The sequence below is a fragment of the Notamacropus eugenii genome, chromosome 6 (genome assembly GCF_028372415.1).
Source record: "Notamacropus eugenii isolate mMacEug1 chromosome 6, mMacEug1.pri_v2, whole genome shotgun sequence".
NCBI lineage: Eukaryota > Metazoa > Chordata > Mammalia > Diprotodontia > Macropodidae > Notamacropus > Notamacropus eugenii.
In genome coordinates, this window is record NC_092877.1 from 75,865,854 (window position 1) to 75,878,160 (window position 12,307).

General features: G+C 38.8%; 1 long non-coding RNA gene across 2 annotated transcripts in view; it reads right to left on the reverse strand.

The window, feature by feature from the left end:
- Positions 1 to 8,354: 8,354 nt before the first annotated feature.
- LOC140511314 (uncharacterized) overlaps positions 8,355 to 12,307 on the reverse strand; it is a 64,539-nt gene continuing 60,586 nt past the window's right edge. For both annotated transcript variants that reach the window (XR_011969494.1, XR_011969493.1), the window contains one exon: positions 8,355 to 8,534. This is a non-coding gene — a long non-coding RNA (uncharacterized lncRNA). The remainder of the gene's footprint in view (positions 8,535 to 12,307) is intronic.

The window sequence follows — 12,307 nt, forward strand, 5'->3', positions numbered from 1 at the left end:
GCTAGGAAAGACCTGTGTTCAGGTCTTGTCTCAAACTTATACTATCTATGTGACCTGCAGTGATTCACTTAATGTCTAACAACTTTAGGCAACTTTCTAAGACTTTAAGTTGCAAAGCAGGTGCTGAGGTGCAGCTGTAGAGGGACTTTGTGTATCTGGGAATTCTGTATCACCAATGAAATTGTAGGGTCTTTCATTTTGTAATGTTTCCTCCTTTGAATATGAGAGGGTTGGGGTCTCCAATAAAGGCTTCATTTCTCAAATATATGAATAAATGGTCAGAGGATATAAACAGGCAGTTTTCAGATGAAGAAATCAAACTTGTCTATATTCATATGGATATCCCATAAATTTCCAAGTCCTTGCCACCACAAAAAGAGCTGCTATAAATATTTTTGTACTAATAGACCCTTTTCATTTTCCTTTTTAAAACTCTTAGGGATGCACATCAATTTAGAATGGCTAAACAAGTCATGGTTTATTATTGCAATGGAATGCTATTTTGCTATAAGAAATGACAAACAGAGTAATTTCAGAAAAAAAAACACAGCAACTTGGAAAGACTTACATGAACTGATACAGAGTGAACCAAGAGAACATCGTACATAGTAATAGCCATATTGTATGATGACCAACTGTGAATGACTTAGCTTTTCTCAGCAATACAATGATCTAAGACAATTCCAAAGGACTCATGATGAAAAATGCTATCTACCTCTAGATAAAATCTGAATGCAGATTGAAGCATACTATTTCTGTGTGTTTGTGTCTTTCTTCAGGACATGATTAATATGGAAATATGTTTTTCATGATTTCACATGTATAACCCTATATCAAATTGTCTGCTATCTCAGGAAGGGTGTAGAGAAATTTGGAACTCAAAATTTAAAAAAAATGAATGAAAATGAGAGACTTGGGGTATCATTTAAGGTCTCTTTTAGTTCTAAGAGACTACAATTCATATGTTCTCATTTTAAAGGGACTCTCTTCTCTCCTTTTAGCTTCTATGACCAATAAATGAGTCTCATAAATGAACCAGTTAAGAACCAAGAAGTAGAATCAGGGGATCTTAGGAATAATCTCAGTCCAGAGGTTCTTAATCTCTTTTTTCCCATGGACTTCTTTGGGAGTCTGGTGAAGCCTAAAGAACCACTTCTCAGAATAACATTTTTTAAATCATTGAAGCAAAATGCTAAATTTCAGTTAGAAATAAAAATAAAAATCCAATTTTTTTCCATCCAGGTTCATAGATCCTTCAATATCTGTCCCTTTCTTGGAAGGTATGTAGAGCCCAGATTAAGAATCGTTGATCTAGACCTACCTCTTTCCTAACACAGAAACCTCTTGTGTCCCCACCATATCATCATGAATCTTCTGTGTAAATACTAATGATGATAGAGATCATATGGCTTTTGGAGTCATAACATTGCATTTTGAGAACTTCTCTCTATTACTTTAAATAGAAATCTGATTCCCTCTAACTTCAAATATATGGTTCCTAATTTTAATCTCTTGAGTTCCTCTTTCCCTATGTAAACATTGCCAAAGAACCTTTTTTCCTTAAGAACTCAAGTCCAGGTTCCTGTCCTCAGTTGTCTGGCTGCCGAACTAGATCCTAGAATAACATTTCCTCTGTAGGTGAGTATGGAGAGAAGGAGCCATTTATTCCCCCAGGTGAATTTTCATCAGACATTTGCTGATACACATTTAATTCACCCCTCCCCCAAATCCTTAAAATCCACCAAGAGAAAAACATGAACAAGCTATAGGTACCTATTAGATTTTAATTTTTATTCAGTGTTTTTATAGATCTAGAAATATGAATAGTATATATGTTCACATAGTTTATTTTTGTATCTTTCTATAATAATATGGTTTGGGATAAAAGACTAGAGGAAAGGGAAGCAGATTGTAAATCTGACGGAGTAGAAATAAGGGCCTTCAATGAGCACCTCATGAAGGGTGGGACCCCCCTCCCTAAGACCCATGGAGCTTTCAAGCCACCCTCTAACCATGGACTTCAATGAGTCCTTTATTATCTCGTGGCAAAACCATGAGTATCTAAGATGAGGGATTCTTCGACTTCCTCTACTTTCTGAGGATTCCTAAAGAATTATCACTATTTTCTACACCCAGGCTTCTCAGACATGATCTTCAAGTTGGAGGGTCAAGTCTCAGAACCACACAGTAATGCATAATCTTACCTGGCTCTAAGTTACATGATCATCAAAAACTCTATCATCTAGTCAATTTCCTATTCTAAGAGGATTGACTGAAGCACAGTCAGGCCACTGGAAACATCCAGACAAGGAATACACAAACACATGGCATCTTCCCCATCAGCTGCTTTCCAATGAATGAACATCCAGAAGTTAGCCTCTGAGAGAACAGTTGCACCCTTCCACAAGCTCACATGAGGCTCAACTTCTCTGCTCACACATAAGCTGCTTCTCTCAAAAAGGCAAATGAGTGGTTACTGGTCCTACAATCCATAAGCAAGGGTCATTCTATTTCCTTTTCCCTAAGTAGCCCAGCTAACCTTTGATTTTCCAACTCAAATGGCACTAGAATTACTTGATAGGTAATTCAGCTGTTCCCTACAACTTTACTGGGTTTCTTTTACTGTTATCCTAACAGCATGACAATGAAGTTGTTTAGAAGGCATCTGGTGGTACCTCAGGAAAAAAGACTTAGAGATGTTAGGTGTTTAGGCTGACCAGTGGTTAGGTAGAGAGAGTAAAGATTAGGGGGAAGGGAGAAAACAAAGGAGATGCTCCTTACTCAGGAACAGTAGGAGGTCCATTAGGACAAGAACCATATTAATGCCAGTCTTCATCTCCTGGTTCTCCTCCCTACTCTGGTCTGTTGATAGGTGTTTATCCAATTTACAAGTATTTACTAGCCACCTGTTATATGCTAATCCTTATAAGCTAAGTCAAGTAAGCAGGTGTGGTAGTGCTGTGCTCAGTGCTATTCAAGGTCAATGGCAACTGCTGGGAACTCTTTTAGGGAATTTCACTGAGAATTTAAATTATTTCATTGGGCTCCCAGATGCTTCTGGTTAGATCTGTGGCACAAGTGACTTACTCTAGTATGAAAGGGATCATGTCTTATAAAGGTCCTCAGATTTCACTAGAGCTAGATCTTCAGTTATTTCATGCCAAATGTATAGACTGGGGTGTCTTTAGGGCAGGTGAGTAGCACCCCAATTGTCTGACCCCACTCAGTTTCCTTAAGTCTCACATTATTGAGTTTGTACTCCAGTGGGGGTCTTGAGGCAGGCAGCATACCCTGATGACAAGATTCCTTTATTTGACTCAAAATATTCACTTCCAGGATATCAGAGACACCCATAAATATGCGTCCAAAAGTACCTATTCAAGCATTGTTGTTTTAATCTATCATTATAGATTAATATGGTTTATCTGGGTAACTACTCTCCTCCACAGTGAATAATGAATGAAGAACTGGTTATTCTTCACTTAGCTCACTGGTGAATGAGTCCTTTTTCTTCATGTATTCCAAGATAATAGTCCTATCCCAGAAACCTGCAGGTCAGTTTAGAAGTGGACAAGTTTAGAAGAAACAGTGAGACAATGTTGTTCAAGGGGAAGCAAAATTCCAGCTGTTGAAATAACAAATATTGAAATAATTGGTGAATTAGCACCAATCATTATGCTATTACCTTCTAGACATGAACCTTGCTGGAGCTACTTTCAACTTCTTTATATTTTAAGACCTGTAAATGTCAGAGCTCACTAATTTCTTTGGCTTTCAATAAATGCCAGTGACTTTGAGAATTGCTCTCTTTTTTCCCCTTATCTGGCAAAAGTGCCAGTTTAAAGGGTATCCAAGAGCATAGGAATTGCAAAGATGACCCATTCTCTCCTCACCGGAAAATGGAGGGTACTGGAGTCAATCAGTCACTTATTCTGTGATATTTTTGAAAACCTCTTGTGTATAGATCATTTAACTAGGTGCTGGATAGAGTGACAAAAGGAAGAAGAAGATCTCTTCCTTTATTGTTAAGAACTTATTAATGAGAGGAAAAATAGACACCCAGTAAAAACCCCATGGAACTGGAACCACTGGGGAATAAGGCACACCATGTAATTAAGTTCTCCAGGTAACTAAAACTTACCTTCCTTAAGCATCAAATACTTATTTCAACTGCCTTGATAGCTATCTTTCTGAAATACATCTTGCATATGTTCCTGCCTTCTGTTTTGTATTGGCGTCTAGTCATAGTATGTTGGGAGAAAACAAGCACCATGTCAAGATCTGCCAAGGTGAGTGGAGTGAGGAGTCTTTAAAACTTCAAGATCAACTGTGTTCCCCTTTGCATAGAAGCAATGCCATACTCATGCCCATATGTTCTTGTTTTCTCTTTAATTGAATTATACCTATAAGGATACACATTCCATATCTAGGTGGTCCAAACAAAAGTTTGATGTGGTTGCTTTTGGCCCCCAGTGCATACCAGGTCAGTCTCCCAGGGTACAAATCTCCCTGCCTGTACAGGTGTATGCTGATATGCCTCTCATGTTCATGAGCAGAGAGGCAGTCCAAGTCTAATTGGCATTTTCTATTATTTTCTATTATCTCCTTTGGGGAGAGAAGGCTAGCTCAAATCATTTCCTCTGCTATGGACTTTATACAATATGAACTGGTGAGGGAGATCATCAGATACGATCTCCTGTTGCCTGATTCTGAGGCTTGGCTTTTTATATCTTTTTGCTTTGTAACTGCTTATAACCTTGATTGTAGGGTGGTCCTTGGCATGCCTAGACTTGAATGACCTTAGCAAAACTTATTTTCTTGTAAAATAAGATGGGTCCCTTTAAGAATCAGGTCAGTAATACTGACAAACAACTAAAGACTCTTAAGATCTAAACATGTTCCTTTTGTTAAGGGAAAGGGGTTGGGAATTGGGGATGGGTGACTCAGCAGCAGGTGGGAATCTCTCAGTTGTAGATTTGCATTGCAGTTTAATCAGACAGCAAAGTTTTCTTCAAATGGAGGGAAGAGGAAAGGGTTTATGTGAACACTATAAAGAAGGGGAGGAATTTCTCTTGTGTTCATGAGGTGTTCATCTGTAGTTGTGGGCAAGCTACTCAAAACTTCCATCCATCAGTCAGTAAATATGTAGTTATTAAGCACCTATCATGTGCCAGACTCTGGAGATACAAATATCAAGGTCAGAGCTGTTTTAATATCTACTCTTTGAACTTTAATCAACCATCACAAGGTACATTCTTAATCAGTTTGTACAGAGAATGTTTAGCAACCCATAGTATAATGAAAAAGAGATGCTCGTCTTGGAGTTAAAATATTTAAGATTTATTATATTCATATATTAAGGCTTATATATGAGATATGTGTGTACATGTACACACATATATGTAATGTGTATTCACAGGTATGTGACTATGCATATATATATACACATACCTATTTGTGCATACATACATACATATATATAGATAGATATTTTTCCAATAGTCTAATCTGCAGCAAGACTTTTGGGATACTTTGCTTACACATGACGCTTACTAACAAGGTAACCCTAGTCAGTTAACATACTACTGTGAGCCTCAGTGTTATTGTTTTTTTTAATCTCTAAACTGTATGAAATAATATTTGAACTATCTAATAGGAATTTTGTGAAGCAACTCTTTCAAACTCTAAAGTACCGTATGAATATTTTAATTATAGTGAACATACTGTGTTCAAGATGGAGAAGGAGTGGGGGTAGGTTTGTTAATTATTTAAAGCAGGAATTCTTAGCCTAGGAGTATGGGGGGGTGAATTATTTTTTTAAATTCATTTTTATTTTGTTTTCTATTCCAAATTCTTTTCCTCCTCTCTTCCCCTCTCCCACCTGTTGAGAAGGCAAGAATTTTGATCAGTATATTTCAATATAATTGACTTCTCTTAAAATCCTAGGTATTTGATTTTATGCATTTAAAAGCATGATTCTGAGATGGAGTCCACTGATCTCATGAGACTATCAAGGAGTCCATCACACAAACAAAAGGTGAAGAATTCCAGGTGTAAAGCCATTTATTCCATGCTACATGGCCTCTGACGTCTGTACTTCTGGGGTTCCTCGCTACTGTTGTTTAGTCCTTTCAATCATGTCTAACTCTTTGTGACCGTATTTGGGGCTTTCTTGGCAGAGATAATGGAGGGATTTGACATTTCTTTCTCCAGCTCATTTTACAGATGAGGAAACTGAGGTAAACAGGGTTAAATTACTCGCCCAGGGTCACATAGCTAGGAAGTGTCTGAGACTGAATCTGAACTCAGGAAGAAGTCTTCCTGACTCTAGGCTTGCTACTCTATCCATTGCCCCATCTAACTGCTCCTCTGAGGTTCTTACATAAGTTTTTTTTTTCCATTTTTTTGCTTCAATCTTTCTTCTCTTATGCTGTCAGGTGTCTCTTCTGGATGCTGTCAAGGTGCTGGCCTCTAGTTATAACCTGTTCCTCTTCTGGGATAGGAAACTGGATCACTGAATTCATTAGAATTTTATGTTAAATAAGAGTAAATTAACTCTCAGAACTTGACAAATATTTCCTAGTAAACTTGGTGAGCTTTTGTGCATGGCTTATGAAACTGAATGCTCAGTCTGCTCTCCTACCTGCCCCTGCTTTCCCTTTTCTTTGTTTAATCCCAAGATTTTAAAATGTTACAGAGAATTGGGAATTCAAGATAAATGACTTCTTGCAAGAACAATATGTTTTACTTCTGAGGATTCATGGACATAGAGACACATATGCAAATCTCTTTATTTACATATGTAAATTTATCTTTGCACATACATATATACCCATGGTCATGTATGCATATACATGGATATATTTTGCTTTTGATACAGAGTATATACATATATATGCATACATATGGCTAAAACATGATAATATTTGTGCATGAGAACCATGGAGGAAAGTACAAAGGAAGGCTAATTACTGAAGTAACTGGTGTGCTGGGTATGACTAGAAAACGTTTAGGGGTTAGTGTGGGTTACAGCAGAAACCTGGAGACAAAAGGCAGCATGAACAAGTGAAGGTGATGGGGGAGGGAGAGTGCCAGGATAAGTCAGGAAGCTTCTAGACATGCCGTTAGATTGAAGGCATTAATTATGTCATGAAAAATAAACTGACTTCATAGAGCCAACACTGACTTTTACTTGGAAGGGTGAGGGGAATGCAAAGAAACACGCATAGGTCTGGGTTAGAGATGCCTATGACTTTCTCCTCTCTTTGCTGCTAGAGTCATAATTAGGCTGGGACCACTGGCACTGAAATTGAGAGGCACATAGGAAGCACTTTCAGTCCTTAAATAGCACAGAAACAACTGAGATTAGCAGCTAGGTAGCAAAAATAATTAGCTAAAATAAGAAGCTACCAAGATAGCAATAACATTCCTTGGCAGCACACCCCCCACCCCCAAACCTCAGGGAATTTCCTTCTGAGCCTAGTCCAGGCCTATTGCCCGTCTTGCCTTCTCTGGCAGGTGTCTCCTAATCACTGGTCCTATGGTGTGCCAGGTGCTCCATTTCTCCCCACCCCAAACAATTGAGTGGATGCTGAATTTTATGCTACTAACCCCAGGTACACCAATCATGGGTTATAGCTCTGTCCCTTGCTTGGTGACCAATTCATTTTACCTCTCCACCCTTACTTTGCATCATTACAAAAATATGCAGATATTGGAAACTGTGCTTTGTAGCACTCTGATGAAATTAGGCATATCATGCCTTGTACTACTGCTACAGAAGAACCAGTATGTTAGGACCGAGAGTCTTTATGGCACAAGGTATGAGAACACATGGTCCACACCCTGGGCCCGTTACATCTTGTGGACATGACAGCTTCACTTTTTCTGAGTTTCAGCATTCCAACTACAGCAAATAACATCTGCCTCCTCACTCACATGGAGCAGTAGTGATTAATGAGGTTAGGTTTGAAAGGGCTTTGAGTTCCTTGGAAAGAAGGTCCCGTGTAGATATACTGTAGGAAGAATGGATTCTTAGCATCAGATAAAACACCTAATTTTCCTGAGTCAATGTGGTAGCTCCCTGGGAAATTCTATAATGAATAACAACTACCTTCTCACTCCTGCAGCATTGTGACACACGCTGGTGTTTTGTAGATGAGAGAATTTTAATGTCACCATTGTGCCAACATTCCTTTGTTCCCCCTCAGACAATGGTGACTTCATTCATTGATCAATTAAAATGGGTGCAGTTACTTGGATAGCATTTTGCTACATAAGTTGCTTTCCATCCATATTACTGTGGCTTGTGTATAGTTCTTCCAAATTTATAAAAAAAAAAAAAAAAGAAAAGAAAAGAAAAAAAAAAAAGAAACTTCCCATAACTGAAAGAGGGAGGGAGCAGAATGGGTTGTTCAGGTGGTACAAATGGCTCATTAGTATATCCGTAACTTACCTTCATCACATATCCCTGATGCTTCCTTCCATTTCACAGCAGGCCCTATGTCGTTCTCCTATCCCACCAGGAATTCAATCTGTTAGATGTTAACAAAACTGATTTATTTTTGTTTTTCATTTCAGACTTCTGTCTTATGGGCAACTCCAACTTACTATTCTGATTTAGAGGTAATTTGCCACTTTAGACATACAAGTCACATATGTCTAGGATTCACAGCCATCCATGATGGCTAACAGAGTTTTATATTTGTCCATCAACAGATGGGAGTGCTGCTTCAATTATCACCCATTTAAATGACAGGTATACTGTGGCCTGAGAGAATTCCACCTCTGTCTAGTGGAGAGAAATTGATACTTTCTTGTTCTCTATGTTCTTTTTAACTACATTTCATGCTTAATGCTTCCTTAGTCCAATTCTTTATTCACTAGACAAATGCCTATTAAATACCTATTATATGTAAGAGACTATTGGGTACTAGAAATACAAAAATAAAACCAAGAGTCTCTGACCTAATACAATTAACATTCTCCTAGTGGGGAAGAGGAACAGGAGGGGGAGAATGCAAGAAATACAATATCTCTTCAAAGTAATAGCTAGAAAAATTTCAGAGAAGGGATAGCACGAACTGCTGGAATCAGTAAGAAATGGCTCCCTGTCTAAACGTTGAGGGGAGCTATGACCAATAGTGTGTAAGGAGAAAGAGCATTCTAGGTATGAAAAGGTGTGGACATGGGAAATGAAATATACAGGGCAGAGAATGCCAAGTAGACATGACAGACTAAAACATGAAGTGTCTGAGATGAAATAACATTAAATAAGCCTGCAAATATAGGTTGTAGTCCATTTGTGAAGGATTTTAAAAGCCAAAACAAAAAAAATATGTATTTTATCCTTTGGTTTGATAGTAGTCACTCTTAGATACAATTATGGAACGGGAAAAGATTATTTCCAGCTACTCAATTCAACAAACAATTATTATATTCAAGGCGATGTGATAGATGCCAGGGAATACAAAAGCAATTTTAAATGACAGTTCCCCAAGGAACTTCTATTTTCCCCTAGGGACAGGGGGATGAGATAGATATGGGATATACATGAGAGAGCTTCACATCTCTATCATTCTGGATGGAGTCTTCTTATTCAATCTTATGTGCCCACTACTGTTTTGTGGCGACCTTAATGTCCCCTGCTTCACCCAAGGTTCTACCATTCCTAGGTAGAGTCTCTGTGCTCCACAAGATTTCTTTTTCTTCCCCTACCCAGATTTGCCTATGCTATATTTTATTCCCTGAGTGCTCTGTTTTCTGTTCTCTAATCTGGTAAACTCTACCACCACCCCCTCCCCCAATAAGATTCTCATCTTAATCTACTCATTGACATTTTAAAGGGGACCTGATTCAGTACCTTAAAACCTAGAAAAGTGGTGGGGATATTAGAAAGGTGTATGGAGAACATCTGTCAGGGTAGAGGAATCTTTGACACCCTAAAAAGTCACATTAAATAGATGGCCACCCATGATGTGTGAGACACCCTATCAGTTCTTTAAAGCACAACTCAAATCACAGATCTTTCTATACCTGTACATCACAACTCCCTCCCCACCTTAAGGAGTAAGTAAGGAGAGAGCTATCCCTCATTTGCTCCTCATTGAGACCTTGTACTTCTCCTAAGTCACTGATACTTTGACCCACAATGATGAGGTAGGAAAGAATGCTTGAAGCAGATAGAGCAAGCAGAATGCAGGATGTGAGATGTGAGGTAAGATGCAGGGTGTGACTAGCCAGAAAAGTGATCCAAGAAGACCATGCATTGAAGCTCCACTCCCTGCGCTGTGGACTTACCTGTGTGCTTTCACAAAGCACACCCAGCTCTTCCCCTCCCATTTCCTATTCTCATTGTTTATCTGCATCATCAAGGCATCTCAGGACTATCTGATATCCCTGGCATTTCAGAGCCATACTGGCCCCTCTCATTCTCTTGTCCTTTTTCCTTCTATTTCATAAAACTTTATTTAAACCAGACACCTAACCCCAACAACTGCCTTTGCCTCCTGGAAAGCAGGCCCATTCTGCTACCTTCCACAAGTAGGACTTTCGGTCTAGACTCTGCCTCCCATGTAGGGTAGAACCTGTTAGGGTTCTGCCTCATGGAAAGCAGGCCCACTTGGGTGCATCATCCCAATAATTGCCTTTCTTTAACTTGGAGACTGTCTGAGGACAATGTTTATTCCCCATCATTTCAGGTGGTACACCAATATTCTTGGTGTGCACCCAGAATGCATCAATTAGATATGTGATTTCTTTGGTGTGAATACTTCCTCCAACAATGTAGATTGTTATCTCCCCATACCTTGTCATCCCTATGCATTACTACCATTTGCCTTCTTGTTACCTCATCACAGATGCAGTCTATGTGTGTGTGGGTGCCTTGAGTATGAATGAGTAACCATGGCCTTTTTATGAACTCATCTTCTAATTTGTACTGTTTTTATGTATGGATAGAGCTCTGGTCCTGGAGTTAGGAAGACCTGAATTTTAATCCAACCTCAGATTCTATCTGGGTGACCCTGGGTAGTGTAAAATGAGGGTCATAATGACGCCTATCTTCCAGGCTTGTTATAAGGATCAACCAAGAGAATATCTGTAAAATACCTTCCAAATATTAAACCTTACATAAATGCTAGCTATCATTATTGTTTAGGGATCCCAGCCACCCCCTTTGCATATTATCAATACCTTCCAAATGGACAACCAGACTGAAGGCTCCCTGGACTTCATTGCCCTTGCTTCTAAGTTGGAGCAAGACCATCCTTGCTCAGGCTGTCTTCTGAACACTTTCCATGGGGCCAGAAGTATCTGCAGCTCATGCTCTTTATATAAAGCAGGACACCAGCCCAGTTCAGTCACATGTCTCCCAGTCTAATTTTCACTTCAGATGTGATTTAAAATAGACATGATTTGTGCCCCTGGTGTGCTTTTCTTTCTTGCCTCTGATTCCTCCCTTTCTGTTAGTCTTATAGGACTTCAGCTTATCCAATTTACATCTACCCTTCAAGCGACTGTATTTGGTGAAGATTTGGATTTTTATCTCTAATTCGATCTTGGGCTAATGCTGGATCTTTTCTCGACAGCTCTGAAATATATTTCTTTGTGTGCACACAAACACTTACCACCCATATCTAAGGATAGAGATAGGAGGTTTGCCCTCACAGAGAAAGCAGATGTATTTTACATGTGACACATCACCAGAGCAAAGGGGGCTTTAAAAGAGAAGCAACTCAGTTCCTGAGCTAGATGCAATGATTTGACTTAGGGATTATTCAAATATCTGATAGAACTCCTGACATAACTATGATTTCCTTAATAGGCTGCTCTCTCTATGGCACACGGATTTCTCCATTATCTGATACCATGGCACTTTGTTTTCATTGTTGTAAAAATTATTATGCATTTACACTCTGATTTACAAAATGTTATGTTATGTTTTATCCTATACTATATCGTAAACTCCTTAAAGATAGAGATTGTTTTATTTATCTTTCAAGGCAGTTGTGCAATGGAAAGACCCTTGCACTTTAGAGTCTAAAGCCGTGGATACAAACAAACCCTGGCTCTGTTACTTAGAGACTGTGACCTTGGAAGGATCATTTAAACATCCTAGTCCTCAGTTCCTTCATCTGTAAAATGAAGGGGCTGGACTAAATAATCTATAAAGTCCCACCTGGCTCAAAAGACTTCAAGCTGATGGTCTCCCAGTATCTAGTACTGTTCATTGCATATGGTAACCACTTTAAAAATGTTTATATTGAGTGAGCAAATGTTGAATCAGAGAGAAAAGATAAAGGGCTAG